Source organism: Aythya marila, assembly GCF_965140915.1.
Source record: "Aythya marila genome assembly, chromosome: 2".
In the NCBI taxonomy this organism is placed as follows: Eukaryota; Metazoa; Chordata; class Aves; order Anseriformes; family Anatidae; genus Aythya; species Aythya marila.
Genome location: NC_139043.1, coordinates 117833399 through 117854255, shown reverse-complemented (window position 1 = coordinate 117854255; position 20857 = coordinate 117833399). Strand labels below are relative to the sequence as shown.

Below are 20857 nucleotides of genomic sequence, written 5' to 3'. Positions count from 1 at the left end.
GTTCTGACAACTGAGGACTTTCAGTCACTTTGCTGATTAGCTGTGGGGTGTTGTTTGTCAAGCCTTTGTACTAAACATCCTTCCTATAACATGACATATCACTGCAGTAAGGTCAGCATGGCTATTTAAAGATAATTTCTATGCCATAATTGTCCTGGGCTAACCATTTATAAGCATTCAAACTTTAAATACATGAAATATAATAAACGGACTCTAAAAGTTTTGACTAAGTAAAAACAAATCTCTTTTATTTTTATTTTTTTTTAGCATGTGTTGTTGTTTTACTAAGCACCCAATTTACAGCAGTGTTCCAGGGCACTGCAACCTTCAGAGTGACTCAGTGAATGATATCTTTTATTTTTGACTGGTACAGCTATGTTTTTCTCTAGATAAGAGGACATTTTCCCATACCACAGGATAGTTCATTCCTTTTTCCTCCAGCCTCAATTCTAAACATACATGGCACTGGAAGACAAGAAAGAAAATCAAAGGAGTGCATAGCTCTACATCTGCATATTTAAGATTTGTTTACGCACACGGTTAAACATACCAATTTTGGCTCCGGAACAAAATGCAATTTAGGTCTTCAGTGTTATTCAAAGATGTTGCAATCAATATGATATAGCTGTATAACCCTACACAAGTATTGTATTGCACACGAATGGCATGATTGCACATTTGTGTGTGTAACTCCTTAGACTATACCAGATGCATTTACTGTAGCTGCTAGAATACACTGATTGTATTTCCTATTATCGACATGTAATGTAATGAGTCTTCATTAAAATGGTGCACTTAAAAAGCTGCATTTATTAAGTCAGACACGCCCAGGGTCTTCTTACTAAATGGTTTTCAGCATATCGGAGGACCCTGATGAAGTTACAGTTATGACACAAATTCTTCCTGGACACATCTTCTGAGACACCATAAAAATCACACTGCCTTACAGAAAATAAAGTGTGTGTTGAGTCATCATGACCAGGGCACCAGGGCATTTAATAAAGTGGAGAAGGAGGCAGCAGAGGGAGGGTTGAGGCATCCCAGCTCCAATTAAAAAACATAACAAAACAAACACACAAAAAAATTGGAATTGTGAGTGTGGGGAAAGGCACAAGAAGCAGGAAATGGTAAGACAAAAGTCAGAGGAGAAATGCAGTTACTAGGAGAAGAGCAGAGAATAGGTGATGGGCATAGAGATGGGGGCACCAAAAGAGTGAGGTGGGAAGAAAATGTTTGTAAGGACAGCAAGGGATTAAAGGAAAAAAGGAAGAGACTTCAAGTGCTCTTCCTCATCACCCCTGGCTCAACTCCTATGTTCCACATGGGGAACAGAGATGTGTAAGGGTGCAGGGGAGAAGTGCAGACCACGCTGGGGCTACAGCCAGGAGACACATCCCTCTCCTGCAACCTCTGTGCCTGGGACAGGTCGCCGATTGTGCCTGATGGGTTGGCAAGGAGGAACTGGCAGCAGGAAGGTGAGCAGAAGGAGGTGACAGAAGGAGACCAGCCTTTGAGCCCTGTGTATTTGCAAGAGGAAAAACAGCGGAGGAAATCCAATCAACCAGAAACACCTGCCAGACAATAAAAGAGTGCAGAGGTTTGCTGTAGGTTCCCTAGCAATGCCAGTTCTTCCTTTTGGCGTAGCTTCAGCTGTTTTTCATGTGCTGTCGGCTGCTGCAGAGCCAATACAAGCAACAGACTTGCCCTTGGCAAGTCCTGAAGCTAGGATCACTGTTGACCCTCTCTACAGAAGTGCCTTGGACCACAGCTTACACAGACTGACTTGTTATTTTTCTACTCGTATCACCCAGATTAGTTATTTCTCTACTCATATCCCCCCAGATTACTTCACCGTTGCCTACATATCCATCCTTCTCTCGTAGCTGTGATACACAGCCATGTTAATAGTTCCCCTCTCTCCAGTAAGCAAAACAAATTCTCCGAACAGGACTGAATATGATTGCCCAAAGTAACAGAGGAAATTTGATTCCAGCCTAGAAATTGGATACAAGTCTCCTGAGTTCAAAGCTAATGCTTTACCCTGATAAATCGGTATGTCTTTAGAGGTAAATAGCACTGAACTTTTTTTTTTTTTTTTTTTTTTTTGAGTAGGTGGATCTAGAGAAACCAAACTTCAAAATCAGAATGCCAAGCCCTCTAAGACTAAAGAATTACAGGATGCTGCAATCAAGGCTCTGAGCCTCAGGTGAGGAGATGCAGTGTCAGCTGTTTCACCTGCCTGTCTTTGCCACGTAAAGGTAACCATTCCCAGCCAGACCACCATCCCTGTCACTTCCAGGGAGCCAGCAGAGGCAACACCCCTCACTCACTAGCACCAACATCACTAATCTGGGCACCCTGCTCTGGGTGGCCCTGCTTGAACAGGGGGCTGGACCAGATGGCCTCCAGAGGTCCCTTCCAGTCCTAGCCATTCTGTGATTCTGACCTGCAGTGGTCTCCACACATCCACTAAAAGCAAAACAAAATCAGGAGGGCTGGCTGTGTCACTGCATTCAGGACCAAATGCTGTCATTATCATAAATCACGGATTCCATCTTTTACACTTCAGAATGTGTGTTATATCTCCCACACCATTACAGATCTCCAAGAGCATCTGTATGAACACCAAACATTGAGTCCATTCTGTAAGACGGTGGAAATAAATTCCACACAGCATGGCGTCATGAAGGTAAGAACATGAAATGTGATGACGAATTAGTACAGGTTAGCTTCTAACTACAAACAAAACGAAACGGAACAATTACAAAGCTTTGAATGTTCCTCGCATCTGTCCTTGCAGCAGCTACAACAGCTTTGCAGTCTTTAATTTCAGACCACAACAGATCTGGAATTTCACATTCTGAATTTTCTCAGCTGACAGAAATCGTTTTTGGGATGATTTCAACATTCTGGGAACTGAATTTTACCCTTATATTAAGCCATGCGTTTTCTCAGACTTAGCATTTTAATCTAAAATAAAAACAGCAGCGATAATTGTTAATTTAAGACCCCACACGATGCAAATTTCTATTCTGGAGCCATATACGGTGATTGGAAACAGATGAACACAAAATGCCTTCTACTGAGTGGAGTTAAAACTAAGTATTAGTGAAGCGTGTTGCTAATTTGATGCATCAGAAATTGTTTACTGATTTTTTCTTCGCCACAAAGAAATGCTGAAAGTGCTCTACTAGCCTTTAGAGAATTGCATGATCACGGGTACCAAGTGCCACGCTCATATAACTGCTGTCTCCCTGAGTTTTAGCTGTTTTCCTTGTACTAACTGAGCACAGAGCTACTCAATATACAATATGCTTTCCATTATTTCCGATATTGGATATTCCGCCTTTTGTTTAGCAGTTCTTAAGATTAAGTTAAAGATTTTAAGATTTAATACTCATCTCCTCCCCCAACCTCAAAATCAGGCTTAGCGTGTTGTGGACAGACTTAGGGATGTTTAAGCTTTCTTCTGGTTTTGAGCATGTATGTAGTTACCAGATAAATTGCAGAAAGCTCTGGAGCACTAAGGTTACAAGTGATTGCTTATGCTGAAAGTCTCTGTTATGAAACAGGGTCTACTGAACTGGAAAAGCACAGGTTGGGAATAAAGAAGGAAAAAACACTGGGAGCTACTTGATTATTTTGAGAGAGGATTCTGCCATGTTGAAATGTCCTTCGCTCTGTGAGGCTAATAAAAGCAAACCATGATCTTTCTTCAACAGTACTAATGAATCCACCAACTCAATCAATTACTAAAGGTCAAGAATGAGAGATTTATTACCAGAACACACCTTCCAGGACAGCAGAGAAGGAAAGTGCCTCTGGAGCTGCCCTCCTTCTATTAACCCCCGGATAACAATATATATATTAATTCAAAAGGGTACCTGTAGAAGTGCAAGGCCAAGCTCTTGTCCAGGCTCTGAATGGTAGGCTGTAATGCTCCAGGGGGCTCTGGAAAATAAGAAAAAAGAAAACAACTATGAAAAAAGCAGTCTAAAAACAAACAAACAAAAAGAAATATGGCAGCTGCATACAGATCAACTGGAGGATGTGGAAATGAAGCACCAATGGCTGGTCCATGTCACTAGAAGGGAAGGAAAGCAACCTGCCACAAGAGCAACTAAAACTATTCACATGAAATACGTGATGAGATCAACATGGTTGCACACTGGAAAAGCTCAAAGTTGTGTAATTATAACTAATTAAAGAGACATTTGGGAAGCCTCAGATCATAAGGTCACATATGCCACAGTATCTCAGGTGCAAGACTGAGATGTAGCCATACTGTGAATAAATGCATAAATGCGAACAGGGCCAAATTTCAAAACAGAATTTAGTATTCACAGATGAAGAGCAACATAAAATTGCACATTTTAAGTTCTTGTTATAGATTAACAAACACTTTTTTTAAAAAAAAACAAAACAAAAAAACATTGCCCGATGAAAAGGGGAAGAAATAATGGTAACAAACAAACAACAAAGCAATTTCTATGAAATAGCTTTAGCAGGGTGTGGAATCAGTGTCAGCTACTGTGGTGATAGTGGTCTGAGGAAAACTATCAATACTTAAATGTACTTTGCAGAAGCTGATAGTTCATTTTGACATGGAAATAGACTCCACAAATTTGTTTTTAAGTGACCTCCAATATTTACAGTCAAGTTCAAAGAGTTTCACTTCATATTGAGTATCTTCTTTTTCTCTCCAGCATTATTAAGTAGTATTTTGAATTTAGATGAGCTATTACAATGCATGCAAAAAGAAACCATAACCTTTGTATTTTGTGTCATCTGCTAAACATTTGTAAATATCTCCATGATATATTGGGCTGACGTAAAACCAAGTAATTTAATATTTTGAGATTATATTCCTGTAATTAAGTATTTGCATACACAAAAGTCAAGAGAAAAAATAAATCCATGTATTAATTTTGACAGAAGAACAGTTCTGCAAAAGAACACAGCCTTCCTCCCAAGCAGAAGTGTGTTGGTTTGAGTTCAGTTGGGTTCACAGAAATTTGCTAGTCCTGAACGTGCAAAAACACACACATGCTGTAAGGGCAAGCACCAAAGAGTATCCTTATTATCAATATATACACTTTTTTTATTGATAGAAAGCTATATGGCTTACTCTAATACTAGTATTTGAAATGGACTTGAAAACTATTAGAGATAGTAGCTATACACAAAAATAAAGCCCTTCAAAATACTGGCAAGACTAGAACATTTTCTATCATTTCTGCAAAAAATGTAACGCTTATTTTAGACCATTATTTCGAATAGCAACAGGGATCAACACATTTATGATGTGACTGTCCGTGTGAGCTATACAGCTGAGTATGCTCTGATTTAGTGAACAGCAGCGTATACTGTTTCAAAGATATGTGGCCTACTGAACCTCCTAAGTGCTAGAAAAGAGGTCATGATAATAAAAGTGCAAGTATTAATACTGGAGAAGCTCTCATTCAGTGGATTGTCATAATTCTCTGGTTCCACAGTAAACATCCTCCTCCACGTCTCAAGGGTTTCTTGAGAGGATATGCATTAAACTGTGAAATTACTAGGAAGGGACACGCCACATGGGCTTCACTGAACTTGGATCTGGACCCAGGATAGCAATGAAAGAGAAAGATACACAAACAAAACCCACACAGATTAACGTTCTGTGGAGCTTTTAAGCACATTACTGGTTTCAACGTTCATGATATGGAACGAAACACCAACGGCTCCATTTAGCAGCCACAAAAAAGATGTATAGTGACAAAACTGTTAATAGATGGAATAATATGGAGTCATTCAGCTCACGAAATACAGATAAAAGGCACAAAATTCAATTAAGAAGTTTATACAAAGCATGTTTCTAATGGCTTATACACACACATTATCTGCATTATAAACATTCAACCATGTAAACTATTGTACTACATTGCCACAAGGGCTCTTTGTACCATTCCCAGTCAGAAAGCACATTTCCAAATAGAAACCTAAATATTATGCAAGTTCTTCAATCATCACGACAGCGCAGTGCTCCCCAATCTACAAGGGCCACCCACAAATGGGACCAACCATGAAGATCGACCATGCGCAACCATCTAGGGGGGCCTGGGTGCCTCCACCAGCCAGGTGTGGGAGCAGGCAGGAGAGCACATCCTCTGGCAGGTGGCAATGGATTTTGTAGGTGCAGGAATGAACAGTCCAAGGCAGAACTATGTATTAAATTCACTGCTTGAAGTGGATGTATTGTTTTGGTAACAAGTCTCCTCCAGCACTCTATCAGTCCAACACGGTGCCCTTCAGTGACACACTTCACAAAAACTTCTTTATCTACCCAGCATCCTTAACACGACTGAGAGGGACCAGGTACAATATTTTATACGTTTATAAACATTTGAAAATTTGTAGCTGCAGTAAAAATATTGAGAAAACTCAGCACACAACCTAAATCTCAGCAGAAAACATGAACGAGGATTGTTCAGCATATTTGGCAGGACAGAAAGTTCAGAAAGTTCTCCTTTCTCAGTTTATCCTCTTTGTTATTTCTTAAAAAAAAAAAAAAAAAAAAAAAAAAAAAGTAAATTTTATTCAGTTCTATTTACCCAGGTAGATATAATTCTACTGTATTTAGAAAACCTAATCTCTTCTGATCCTTCTCACAAACTTTTGGTTTCCCTACCTATATCTGTAGCCCAGCCACAGCACAGAGCAACACAGGAAGTCCACCAAATAACCAACACTTTTCTTCTCACTGAGGCAGAAGGAAGGCCATGAAGATGTTCCACACCTTCTGGGGAATTAGCAGCACAACATGCAGCCAGCCTTGGCTCAGAAGCACTCACGTACTTGTGACTGAAGCAGTAGCAGTAACTGGCCTCTAAGAAGGCAACAGAGCTTATTACTGCTGACAACCAACATCACTGATTCTTTGGTTGCTTTTAATCCTTGCTTGGATTTCATCCTGGACCCGAAGGTCCAGGATTCCATTTCCTTTGCAGATGTATGATACAGATGAAAATACAGCTAGGCTTGCTGCCATACAGTTTTTACATAGGACACACAATACAATGTGAAAACATTTGCTAGCATGTACAAATGCTAGCAGTGCTTCTTTCTGGCGATGCCCAGATCTGCTCCCTGCAGACAGGGTGCAGCAGGCACCCGCCTCAGCATAAGTGCAACGGTATGCACTGCCAGTTTTGCAAAGTTACTACTCCACTTATTGCTCATTTCTTCTCTTTCTTAGATTTTTTCCCTTTAATCAATCTAACAGGACCAGTGATAGCAGATTTCATATCACCTCAATGAGAAAGACTGGTCTCCAAAATTCTTCCTTTTAGAAACAGCAAGTGGTCTGACAGCACTCCTCTTAAAAATCAGTAATAATTATGCTGATGTAGTGCCAAAGACATGGTAGCTGATATCTGTGCAAAGAAATGATTGATCATGAGCTCCTGCTAGATGGGTGCATGGGATGTAGTTTAACTCTGGCCTCAAGGCAAATCATTAAAGCAAGTATCTTCATCTTTCCAATTCTCTTGTTCTAAAGAGTGAGGAAAAAAAAAAAAAAGATTTTAAGATATATCAGATCTAAAACAGCACAAGGAAAGTCATGTCAGACTTCTAAAAAATCACAGAAATCCATTAAACTAAACGGTGTACACAAGCCAGTTTACCTCCCAAGCTTTAGCTGAAAGATTTAGCATCATTTATAAGGGCAGAAGATATATAAAACCTAGACAGTAGGCAACAAGATAAAAAAAAAAAAAAAACTGGACTGGAATGAGACTAAGAAATGATAATTTCTTCAATATATTTCTCATCAACAATTCATACAGATTTGAACTAGCATCTTCTCTGAACTGGTGTTTATCTATCGCTTTGTTTTCTAAAAAAATCCCACAGCCTCATTCAAATTTCTCTCAAAAAATCATTTTTGAATGCCTATAAAAACACTCCATAATGGCCAGGCAGCTGGCATACTGCAATTGCTTGTTATCCTAATTTTAACAGTCTCTCTCATCTGCTGGAAAATCAAGGTCAAGTGAAAAACATTAACAACCACTATAAGGAGATCTGGGATCTTAAAATTATGTTTGTAGCTAAATACATTCTGAACGTTTCTACTATTTTCTTCCCCCCCCCCCCCCTTTTTTTTTTTTTTTTTTTTTTTTTTTTTTAAGCAAAAGGAAATCAAAAGGATGTATGAACTGTTAAGGAAGGATGTTCCTTTTTGAGCCTGACTGACTTCAAGAAATCCACACCCAAGCTGGATGCTGGCAGGGCTGAGGTTCTCCTTCCACTTGTAGGGCTGGGACAGTCTACTAACGTGCTACATTTAGAAGAGTTATTAAATAATACATATCTTTATAACGAGGTTGAGATCTTTAGGACTAAGAATCATTGAAATACAGAGGTAATAAAATGAAAATAAAGATTTCCTTCTGTTTCTGGCTAGCTTCCCTACTTCTTCCTGTGGGTCAGCATTATCCCCTAAAGGTACCTGATCCTCCTGAGGTCAAAGATGTACTTTCAATTAGTGGAGGCATAAAATTTCACTTTGTGAAGGGACTAAGTGGTCCCTTTAGTCATCTTCTTGTTAGTTTAGCATCCTTACAATGGACACTCTACACTATGTGCAAAAACACCAAGGGGCACAGATTGTTTCAAAATCTGAAAGGAATGGCCAACTCGTCTGTCATGCAAGCAAGATCCCACAGAGGATTTTTAAAGAAGAGAGACTAATATCTGGATTCCTTACTTGAGACACATCTGAAGAAGAGTCATCTGGCCCTGGATACTATGAGCAGAGGGACATAGTTCATAACCAATTCTCACAGACCCTGCCAAGGATGTGTCTTCTTCAGCAGCTCTTAACTAAGGAGCATGGTGAGCCCCATGCCTGCACTAAGCATACAAGGCATCATGGACACGATTCAAGGAATTCCCATTTTTACTTGCTGGAAACCAGAATGCTTGGTTGCTGAGCCAGAACCTGGCTTTTCCTTAGATATTCACAACCTGAGAATTACCAAAACCTATCTTAAAGAAAACAATGAAAAAAAGGGGAGCTTCCTCTCGTTAAAGAAAAATGAAGAAGAAACAGAAGAAAGTTATTGTAAAATAAATTTTGAGTATTTTCTTGGGAAACATTATGTCACTGTTTGTAGCCTCCCTTCTTTATGCAAAACTAAAATATTTACATCAAAGTATGCTTTCCGTAGTTGTTCTACTCTTTGCCTTCTTCAATGTTTAGTGTCTTGACCCTGAACAGCAAAACCACAGAACTGCCACAACAGGAAGAGTGAAAACTGCACGTGCAACTTTATTTGAACAACCTGGATGGCAGAAAATCTGAATCGGGACACTAATGAGTAACACGTGCAGACACAGAGAGAGGGGAATACCATGTACCCAAGTTGACCAAGGTGGAAACGAACAGAGAAGGAACCCAAAGCTGCTGCCCATGCTCCACGGAGGAGCACCCCTTGCTTTGACTACAGCAGGTGGTTGGAAAGTGCTGGCACAAGTTAGGTGACAGGTAACAGCTTACAACATGAGTCTTCCATGATTGAAAACAAAAAGTGGAAATTGTGTGTTAAACACCTCACAACCATCTTGCTATGTCAAAATATTTTTCTCACTAATTTTTTTCTTTTTCGTGCAAAAATATCGTAATTGGGAAAACCAAACAAACCGAGAAAACAACCAACAAAACAAACAAAAAAAGAAAACCCACACAAGGACAGTCACAGAACCACAGAAGTTAAATGGAAATTTTTAGTATTTTTAGCAGAATGAACTTCAAGTCATCAGTGACCTTTGCCTGCATGACTCAAGGGAAAATTTGTCCAGCTTTGGTAACGCCAGCAAAGATGCCCTAAAGTACTTGATGGTTTATGTGAAATACTCGCAATACTCGCAGGTGTGCTGGTGTTTTTCATGATCAAATTCTGCATTCCTCTACTTGCATTGTTAGAAAAATGTCTTGCAAAAATTATGATTAGCAAACAACTGCCGGTAGTTTTTCGTTCTGAGTTAACACCGAACAGATGTTCTAGCACAACTAACAGTACTCAGTTTTGCTTAATCTACTACAAAAGAAAACCAATTTTTGAAATGAATAAATATAGCTCAAACAGGGTGGTTGGCGCACATCTGAAGTACATTCCCTTCCCCAACAGTTACCACATATAATAGATATAAAACATTTCTATAAATATTTTTAACAATATTTTAAAACATTTCTATATATATTTTTGCATAATTTTTGCAAAATGTGAACTCAGGTACTGAAAAGGTGGGCTTGTGTTTTTCACAGAAACGCTTAATTAAGCCTAAATTCAGAGACTTTGTGTGTCCTTTCAAGACGTACTTAACATCCACAGGTTGAAGTGTGATTGCAGAGCAGAAGGAGCTTGGTGTCTCTGAAAAAAATCAAACGTAGCAGTTCAAACTAAGTACAAAGTTAAAGGCTACCACTAGAAAAATGAGACCCCATGTCCCTTTGCTACACGAAGAAAGGCACTGTGCACGATGTAACGAACACATTCCTCCTAATCCCTGGTCCATCATCCTTGGCAGCAGATCATACACATCTGTTACTAACACCTCTTGGTGAAGAGGTGGAGATGAAAATAGGACTCAGCTACATTTGAACTCTAGTACCAAAAGGGGATTCTTGCTTCCTCTCTGAAAAAAAAAAAAAAAAAGACTTTGATTTTAATGCAGTTACCTAATTAAACTTCACTGTGCATTTTTTCTGATGTCTAGCTGTTTTATGTTCAGCCCAAAATCAAAAGAGCACACTTCCTCTTCATTAAAGGCAACCAAACCAAAAATTAAGACAAGGTTTTATCATATGTAAAAATATCCCCTGCTCTACTTCAGTTGTTTCCTCAGTTCAACCAGGGAAAAGAGATCATCCACATAACTCCTAACTAGGTCACAAGTGCCACCTTTCTAATGCTTTATTCATGTGCCTTGTAAAGGAGCGCACGTGATGCCAAGTGCCAAAAGGAGCACCAAGCTCATGCTATGAGCCACAGGAACGGATCAATACTGTGCTGGTATTACTGTGTTTTAGAGAGGGAGAGACACATCCAGTATCTGCAGTCAGCGAGAAATAACAGCATCAAGTCAGGTTGTCAATTCCTTGACATACTCTTTGTTTTAATCTATGGTCAATAGTGCCTTGACGAGTCTTGGGATTATTCCAGAGGAGTTCTCAAGAATACCTATTAGAAGAAAATGTAATTGTCCACGGTCTGAAATTCTTCGTATAGAATTCATACATACGTTAGACAACAACATATAATGGTCAGCACACCAAAAAAAAACCACAAAAAACAACCTACTGCTTCACATGATGCCCACTGAAAACAGTAATACTTTTAGAATTATATGCACAGAATAATTGCATATGAATTTCCAGCTGGAAGACGATGGATATCTTACAAAATCCAATTTGAATTCATCAGGTGCCCTAGCTCTCGGGTCATTACCCTGGATGTTCACCATATGCCTGATCCTCAGGGTTCCTTAGGAACCTTTAGGGACTGATACCTTCCTTCAGATCCGTACTCATCACAGGTGATTCATTAAGATTTAAAAAAAGTCTATCTTGATTTTGTTTTTATTTTTATTTTTCTCTCCCCTGGTTTGAAAGTTTTGGCTATTCCCCCACCCACACCATGCTCAGCACTGCTGAGAAAGAGAAGGGCCTTTGCAGAGGTTAAAAGCAGACTCTGGGCACGGAGCCAGTCTCCGACTGTGCTTTGCCCTGCTAAACTGTGTTTGGATTTGCTGCAAGAGCATACAATATCTGCATAAAAGCTCTTGAAATACCAGGGGCAATCTAATCTGAACAAAATCTGGAAGCAGCAGACACCATTAAAGTGCCATTTTTCCACTTCAGTCATTAAGGGCATAAGATTTACACCCAAACCCTGGACCTGTAGTAGCATCCACCTGTCTTTCTGTTGGATGTTTGCTTTGGCTGATGCAGCGTTTTTAATTTCATACAAGCCAGCATGTGTTAAGTTCTTCAAGAAAAGAAACCAGGGTCAAGGCTTGCTGAATGAGGACAGTTGTAAGAATGGACACTATGAGAGAAAAAAACAGAACTGAGCTCAGAAATAATAGCACGTGGTGCCGGAGCATACTGTGTACAGCGGTCTGACAGGTTTCCAGGTCTTCTCATACTGCTTGCTTTTTTGGAGATGCTATCCAAAAAGGTAGAAAAAGGGAAAAGATTAAGACCAGTTGAGATGAAAAAGGGAGCCAGCCTCTGGAACACATCTCGGGCACTGCAGAGAAAAAGGAGAGCCTGTCCCTTGGGCACGCTGCTTGGAACGATGCCGGCTGCCCGGCGCCAGCGCGATACCGACCCACCGGGGTGAGTTATGGGGTTGGAGCACATGCCATGGGAGGCTGAGAGCACTGTTTGTTCTGCCCTGGAAAGAGAGGGCTGAAGAGGGACCTAATTGTGGTCTGCAAGTGCCTAACGGGATGGGACACAGACCCTTCCCCAAGGTGCATGGGAAATTGCAGCTCTTTACAAGAAAAAAAAAATCTCTTCATTGCGAGGGAGGTCAAACCCTGGAACAGGAACCCACAGAGGCTATGGGATCTTTGGAGATCCTCAAAACTGTCGTAGATATAGCCCTGAGCAACCTGATCCAGCAGGACCTGACTTGGCAGCAGGTACCTTCTGGAAGCACTTTCCAACCTACACAGTTACTCTCATCTCATCTTGCTACCCCTGTTTCCAGTGATAACAAAATCAGTGACTCTTTGCCTCACCCTATCCTCAACAATAAGTGACCCAAAAGGGGGAGAAATGGTAATAAATATCACTCTGTACATGTTAAAATTCATCACCATAGGTAGGCATTGCATAGTCGGGACTTCTTTGCATTCAGCATTTAGGAACGAGTTCAGGAAAGGGCTGAGAAGGACAGGAGGCTGCTGATACTGATGTTAAACTTTCAGTGGAGGCTGAAAGAAGAGCTACTGTGCTGTGCCATTCTGTGCTAGCCTCTGCTGGCACACTGTAATATTCAATGTACTACAAGAACCCCAAATATACTGTACTGGTGATACAGCTATGCAGGGACATGGGAGGATATATAGGATATGCTGGGACAAAACTATGCGTTGGGTATAAAATCCTGCTATTCAAAAACTGTCTAATCAAGAGAGATTTTCTGATGCCACCAAACACGTGCCGGGGGGGAACTCACTGAGCATCCTGTGCGAAGTTCTGCAGTACGTATCACATCTACTGCATTAACTGATCAGATGGCAATGATGCAATCATTGAGTAGATCTTATGAGGGATCATATTTAGGCAGAAACATGCAATGATTTTGTTGGAAGGCAAAATGCAGATATGCAAACAATCTTTAGCTAGGCAGTTTGGCTTTCCCCCAGTGTTTCTGCCCACAGTGCAGTAAGGAACATACAAATATTTGTAGCAATACAACTCTGAAGCAGTATTCCTAGCAGACTTTGAGCAACAGAGATCACCAAACTCTTTTTTTTCTATTTAGTGGAAAGAAATAATAGCATTATTAAAAACTGACAGAGAACAAACAAACAAAAGCAAAAAAAGCAAACCCACACAGAAACTGGCTAATTAAATAAATTCCATTTTTCACAGCACAGATGCCTGGAATTTCAAGACTGCGAAACATGCAACTCTTCCCCCAACCCATTTTCCTTAACTCAGCTCTTTTCCTTCAGCATCCCAACCAAAAGCATACTACCATTTTAAAAACATCCATCTTAAGAGATGAGCACAGCTTAATAATGAAGCTGCTGAAATCAAACTGCAAGCCTTGTTACTTGTTGCTCCTGCTGAACACCGCAGGCTGTCCTTAAAGAAGCAGGTTTTGCTCAGTGGCTGCATATCTCAGAGATGTTCAGTGCCAGACCCCAGAGTCTGGTCTCGGAGTTATCTTCCCTGCTAATTACTGACGTATATGAAGCAAAGTTTGCGATGATAATATTAACGTGCTCATTAACAAGCCTCCAAATAGCTTTATGCTGTGGATGCTGTCCAGACCGTACGTAAGCCATGCTATTTCAAACACTGCTTAAGGTTGCTGAGGTTTTCATGCAGCATCTCTGCGCTACCAAGAGTATCTTCTTCAGTGTATTTTCTCATCAACTTGTCTATTGTGAAACTACCCAACATGATTATTACAACAGTATACTAGGAATCCACCAGAAAGGCGTATTTTTAGGGTGGAACTCTTCTACTTCAGTATTTCCTGGGAAAGAATAATTGCATGCGGCTCACAACACCGCATCTTTGTTGTCAGGTTCCAAGTGGTATCACCAAGCCTCTTGATAAGGAAGTTATTATTTATGTTTGCACAACAAGAGCTGATGCTAAGGATTAATAACATATATGCAACATTTATTCATTTTGTACTGACAACTTATGTGCACTTACAAGCTACACCCCGGTTACAAAGGCAGCATAGCTGTTCTCTGCTAGTAGACAGAATAGATGATCCCTCACCAAATCTCATAGGAAAGATAAAGCAGCCCAAATGCAAAACTCTTCACTTCTGAATCGCTGTTTTAGAAGTTACAGAAACAGTAGAGCACCTGCAATGTATTAATTGCAAGCCGTGACGAGAGCAGCTTTGGGTAGGATCACCCCAGGACAGGGCTGTGTACCACAGCTCTCGGTGCAGCTGAGCACTGGCTTTGCAAACGGGTTCACCCTGTGCTGAAAGCTGGGTCGGCTGCGAGAGCAGAGGGAGGCAGCCAAAGCGAAGGGTGCTGCTCATGCTGCAGGTCAGCTCCTGTTCCTGCTCCTGACGATGGCAGATCTCTTGGTCACGTCACTGTTCCGGGAACAGAGTATCGGCGGGTGAAATTATACCGCTGTTTTAATGCTACCATTATTAGCATTGTCTTCAGACAATGAAGTGTTCCGCTGTAGTCGTCGTGGGATGACAGCAGTGAATACACACTGAGTCACCCCGCATTAATTTAAATAGCACAACTGTGTGAACACATGTTCTTCGGTTAAATCCACACACACAAGTAAAAATAATCAAATCTCCAAGGAAGAACTCACTTTTGACACAATGCAGCTCCAATCCTTGCTTCTGTACTTCTACTCCCTGAACAAACAAGAGGCAGAGGGCTTAGTAAGACTACTACTGTTTTCCAATCTGGTAGTAGACAGGTACACAAAACCACCCCTAGGGAGTTATGTCATTATAAACGTACGTGCCTAAACCTGGCTTTATTTGGTGACCTTCACAGCAGAAGAGGTGCCACCACAACGCTGGTATTGTGAAGCTTTGGGTTTCCCTCCTCCCCCTTCAAATCAGGGCCACATCTTTCAAAAGCGACAACAACAACAACAAAAAAAAGAAAATAAATTACACAGATGTTTTCTCACCCTAGGTAATAACGTACCCGAGCTAGTGCATCGCATTCAGAGCGGGAGATATCCAGAAGGTTTCCAGATGGGGCACAGAGGCATGTCTGCTGCCCAGACATTTGCCCTTATCACAGGACTTGCTGTCCTGCCAACTCACCACATCGTGCTGATACCAATGCACATTAAAAAAAAAAAAAAGCAAAGCCAACAACTGCTCTGTGTCTAGGCTTGTCCATGTTTGTGCCCCATAACTAAACAGCCACCAGGAATAGAAACTGGACAAAGCACATCATAAATGAAAATAAAGAGGAGTTAAAGTGAGCACACTTTTCTTCATATTAATGCCTGTCAAACTACCCTCAAGTCATCCTCACCCCAAAGCTGCAAGGCTGCCTCAAGTGGCATAAAAACTTCCTAAAATAAAACCTCCTACATCTAATGCTCTTAACACACAACTGCATTTACTCAAACTGGGTGCTGTCACTATAAAACGATTTTGTTATCACGCATGCTCCCAATACTGGGCACCCCAACAAATGCCTGCCTGATACAGGATGACTGCAGTACCATAAGGATTCAAAGCACATGAATTGAGGCCAACAGAGCATTCATACTCCCAAACTCAAGATACCTCCACTAGATTTTGCTAGAAGGAGAGGATTTTCTTGCCTAATAGCAAGGCGTGGTTTCTTAAATACCCAAAACATAGTCAACACCTACTGCTATTGCCTATGCAGAACAACATTACACAGACACCCAGTGCACCTTAAGCCCCATGTACAGCAGTGTAGGAGCTGGACCCTGTGACTCAAGTGAGGGTCCACATGGCAAGAGTATCATGGAGAAAAGTTGTAGGTCCTTCTGTCAAAGTCTCTCCTGCCCTTCGGTTTATCATGCCTAAACTCATTTCCTTCCCCAAGGGAGGCCATTCAAGCCCTGGCTGCAAGTCACAGGCAGGCTGGCTGTCAGCTTGGATGTGGCATCCCCGTCCTTTTCAGATTAGACAACTGAGCCAGAAAGTGCTCCTCTAGCACAGAACAAAACCAGTGTAAATTACAAAGGGAAGCAGTACGGGAACAGAGCATGATCATAATCTCGTATTCGGGAGCCAAACTTTTTAATTGGTCCCGTATCACCACCACAAATTGCAGGGTACACAGCTTCTGAGAAGGCTAGTTACAACAGCCCTTCACATTTTTGCATCAAAATCAATTAAATGACACAGCACTGCACAGTGACTAATAGCTAACTTGTAGTATTACTCACAGCTGCTTATGTGTAATATGGATGTGTATTTCTGATCATGATTCCTAACTGTTACCATTTTCATTTTAATGCTCCCAAGCAGATGAATACTTCAAATGACACTATGCAAAAGTGATGTCAAACCTCAACATTTCAGGTCAGTCAATGAAGTTTTTCCTCTCCTACTTCACCGGAGACTTTTTAAACATGGAAAGACTTGCGATGCAGAGAAGCAGCCTTCCAGAAAAGATAACTTTCAATGACTTTTACAGTTTATCCTCTGTAGCTGACGGGAAGGCTTGTGCTCCATCTCTGTGAAAAAGTTATTAGGTACGATATGTTTCATGGTAAACATTTACATCCTTTTCTCCAGTGCCAGTAACTCATGCTGATGTTTTAAATTGGAGTGTGCAGACATGAGTCTTGTATTTCTGGTTTGTGTCATGTGCCACCCCACAGACACCAAAATAAGCTTTAAGATTTATTCAAAAAGAAACAAGAACAATGAAGTTTTGCAGGAAAAAACTTCTAAGAGAAAAAAAAAAAAAAGCCTGAGGCATTAAAACACATTAAAAATATATTTTTCATTTCACAAATTCAAACCTTGAATAATTTTTACTAGCCCCCAGAACATTAAAGCCTTGTAAAGTCAGACTGACTTCAGAAAATGAACCAGGCCCAGCTATAGCCTATGAAGTAGTGTTATAATACAAACTTCAGTTTGTATTTTAGAAGTGCCAAAATCCAGTGAATTATGAATCTCACCACTTCCTCCATTTTTCTTTTAGCTTAAGCTTTCTTTTAGTTATTTACAGCTGTTACTGTGGTATTAGAAGTAAAAAACATTGATTAAATCATTAATTTTGTGAAACTTTCTTAAAAGCTAGAATATCAGTATGGGCAGGTCTAGACTCAAATATGTAGGTAAAAGCAGAAGGGACAAAATGAACAAGGAATGAATAGGTGTATCAAAAAGTCAGGTTTAAGTTTCGTATTTTGAAACACGTGAAAGGCAAAAAAGATAGAATGAGAAATCTGACAATAAAACATTTAGGCAGTAACGATATGAAACTTGCAGATTCTATTTACTTCTTTTATGCAACTGTTTTATTTTCTTTTTTGTATTCCTTCTTTCTAGTTTCTCTTAGATCTCTGTTTTTGCCAGAGGATTTCAGCAAAAACACAGTATTCTGGTTTGAGTAAATCTGTTCATTTTCTTCTCTGTAGATCAAAATGAAAACTAACAAGTACGGATTTCTACCTATTTTCCACAGTGCACGAAGGTCAACAGCTATACATTATTTCAGAAGAAATTCAAGTATGGAAGTGTGCTTTACCCAAAGAAATATGTGCATTTCATATACAGAAGCAAATTAATGGGGGGTTGGCAACTTCTAAATAGATCTGCATGTGCTGTGTTTTCACTTTGAAGGGCCAAATTTGCACCTGCACTGAAGGATAAACACGTAACAGCCTATGAGTGAAAAGTTACTGATTTTTTTCAGTAATATCTTACTAGTTCTTATCAAACAGGTTTTTTTTGCACTTGGATTAATTTATCATTTTCATTCATCATCAGGAACTATAGTAGAAAATTAGTAACAGATGCCAAATGTTGCCATTAACTTCAGTATTGTATGAAAAAAAAAAAAAAAAAACAATTTAAAACTTGGAAGGAGATCATAGGAAACAAACTTATTTATTTTTACATTACTTATATATACACACACACCCTTATAAATGTATTTATGATATTTATGTATTTTACACTGAACACCAGAAAAGTCACTGCTCAGCATACCGGTCCCCAGTATACCTTCTATCTTCTGCAAAAGAGATCCTAAGTAAAACATCATTGCTTATGATGCAGAATACTGTACAGAGAGTAAACACAATTCACCCGATAGCAGGGGAAGATAAGAGTATACGAGAAATGTCTGAAATACTGCCAGAGACGGAGAGCAAACCCAAGTCGTTAAAGAATGCAGTTACTTAGCTTCTCAGTTAAGATACCAAAGAATAAAACTAACAGAGAATTGACACCCCCACCGATTGCTAGGATTTGGAGAGAGCAAAACAAAGAATGCCTAAAATTAGAGGATACTGAATTTAACCATCAAATTTTGTGAAACTTTTATGTGTTTCCTCTGGGATGTCAATCTTCCCCTTCCAACCACCTTGTCTTCTCTTTCAGGGCCATTTCCAGATGGTCTCCAGTGGAAGACAGCAGCACAGTGAGCTATAGCAACAAATCATATTTACTAAATTCCCTGCAAGACTAGATGCCTATGGAAAAGAAATCTATTCCCAAACAGACAGCCGTATGTTTTGCCATCTCTAATACAAAAACGTGTGTCAGCAGAACACAGGATAAATTCTTGTAAGCCCCTGCGAGAATGCTGCTGTTTTCCTCTGAACTGTTCAACCAGCACAACCACCAAGGAACTTCTGATAATCAAGGAAGAATACATAAACAAATACCCACCCCAAATCCTCGCCTTCTGTTGGTTCAACGTACCAGAACGACCAAAACATATATTTTTTTTTTAATTGGTTAGATGGATCTCATAAAAAAAATATTCCCTGGCCACCACCACTGATCCTTGGTTTGTCCCTTATTCAACAGAAAATTAAAACATCCCTTTTGTGGGATACCAGTGACATCACTGGGGCAGAAAAAGAGGAAGTTGGCAGCATTTCATGGCCTGGAAGTAAAGCAAAACAAACAACCCTGCCTATAGGTCAAATCTGCTTTTTATCAGCAAAAGTAAAACAAGGCATGCTTCTACAAGCTGCATCTTACTATGCCTTAAGAAAACCTGCCTGGCTCTTTCTGCTCTGTGTTTTTCTGTTAGCAGGCACCACGATCGGCATGCGTGGGGGCTGTTGCCAAGTGCTCCTAAAACTTGCCCTCCTACACCTTGCACGTGTCTGCCCGTGCTCACCATGCACAAAAAAGCAATGTCAAACTGTGGTAACCGCAGCGTGGAGGAAGCACTTAGCACTGCCGACCCCATGCTGAATCGATTTAACGCAGACTGCCAAGGTGCTCTCCAGCAGCAGTGTGCCACAGCAAAGCACACATGATAAATAAAAAGGAGCTCCTTCTAAAAAAGAAACAAACAAACATAAAAATTAGAAATATTTTGCCCTTAGGCAACTTCTTGTTTTGCCTCCCACCTAGAAAAGCTTTTTTGTTGTTGTTGTTTGTTTGTTTTTGTTTTTGGCAACCCATTGCTATTGTCCATATACACAAATCTGGTGATTTCACGCCTGATCTAGAAGTGAACAAATGGAACTGCTGAAACACACTCCTGTGTATGAACAAAACACAAGCTATTGTGTTCTGTGCAGGCTTCTAGAAGTACAACATTTTCTACATTTCTTTCTCTTGCCTTCTCCATTTCCCTCCATTTTGTTTTATGTTCCTGATTGACAAATTTTAGTTAGATTCAGGTGATGGAGACCTGCTCCTGAATTAAGGCATTTCTCGCTCTGCAGCTGCAGGGCACAGCCAGCAGCCCAGAGATGCTGGGTCAGCCGTGATGAGCACAGTGCTGCAAATTTAGGTCACTCTTGTCAGTGTCATCCCAGTGAATGGTGACTGCACTTATTTTTTTTCTTGAACACTTGGCTGTTTTCCTGCCAACCAGCCTATCAAATGAGACTGTCTAAAGAACAAGATCAACACAGGAGATGTTTACTGAAGGGCTGAGAAGACCATGAAGAATTAGCTTTCCCAAACTTCGCTGCTACTGTTGGAGGCAGAGGGTTGCGTTCACCAGAGGCCGAGCAAACGCAAACTGCAGGAACACACATCCGTCGACTGGGATGCTGCTTATATGACTGGGACATGGAGGGACAGACAGACAGCAGGCAGGAACCATCACTGCATGAGGAAGAGATGAGCAGCTCTGCTGGAGGTCGCTTGAGGCCTCACTTGCACCACAGCCTAGCCCTGACAGACCTGGGGGCGGTCAGCACTGGGGCTGGGCCCAACTAGTGATAAACACAGTGCTCGAACTGGCCACTTACTCCCATCTCTACAGCAGAACCACACACGAAGCAGGGAAATGCAGCCCCTGGCATGGCCCAAGGCCTCCCATTCAAGCACTCAACACCCAGCCTCACCAGGCTGGTGATGCCATCCCAGGCGATACAGCGGCTCCTCCACATCTGCACCTACTTCAACCGCCTTCTAGGTGTTGTCCT

The 20857-nt window shown here is 40.7% G+C and overlaps 1 protein-coding gene across 7 annotated transcripts in view; it reads right to left on the bottom strand.

The window, feature by feature from the left end:
• The window catches only part of FAM110B (family with sequence similarity 110 member B), a 114782-nt gene that overhangs the window by 18982 nt on the left and 74943 nt on the right, over positions 1–20857 (bottom strand). For 6 of the 7 annotated variants that reach the window (XR_014316939.1, XM_082753628.1, XM_082753623.1 and 3 more), the window contains one exon: positions 3885–3951. The gene's annotated coding sequence lies outside the window, so the exon portion shown is untranslated. Of the gene's footprint in view, positions 1–3884; positions 3952–6435; positions 6537–20857 lie in introns of all 7 variants that reach the window. The other variant, XM_082753624.1, reaches the window with a different exon arrangement.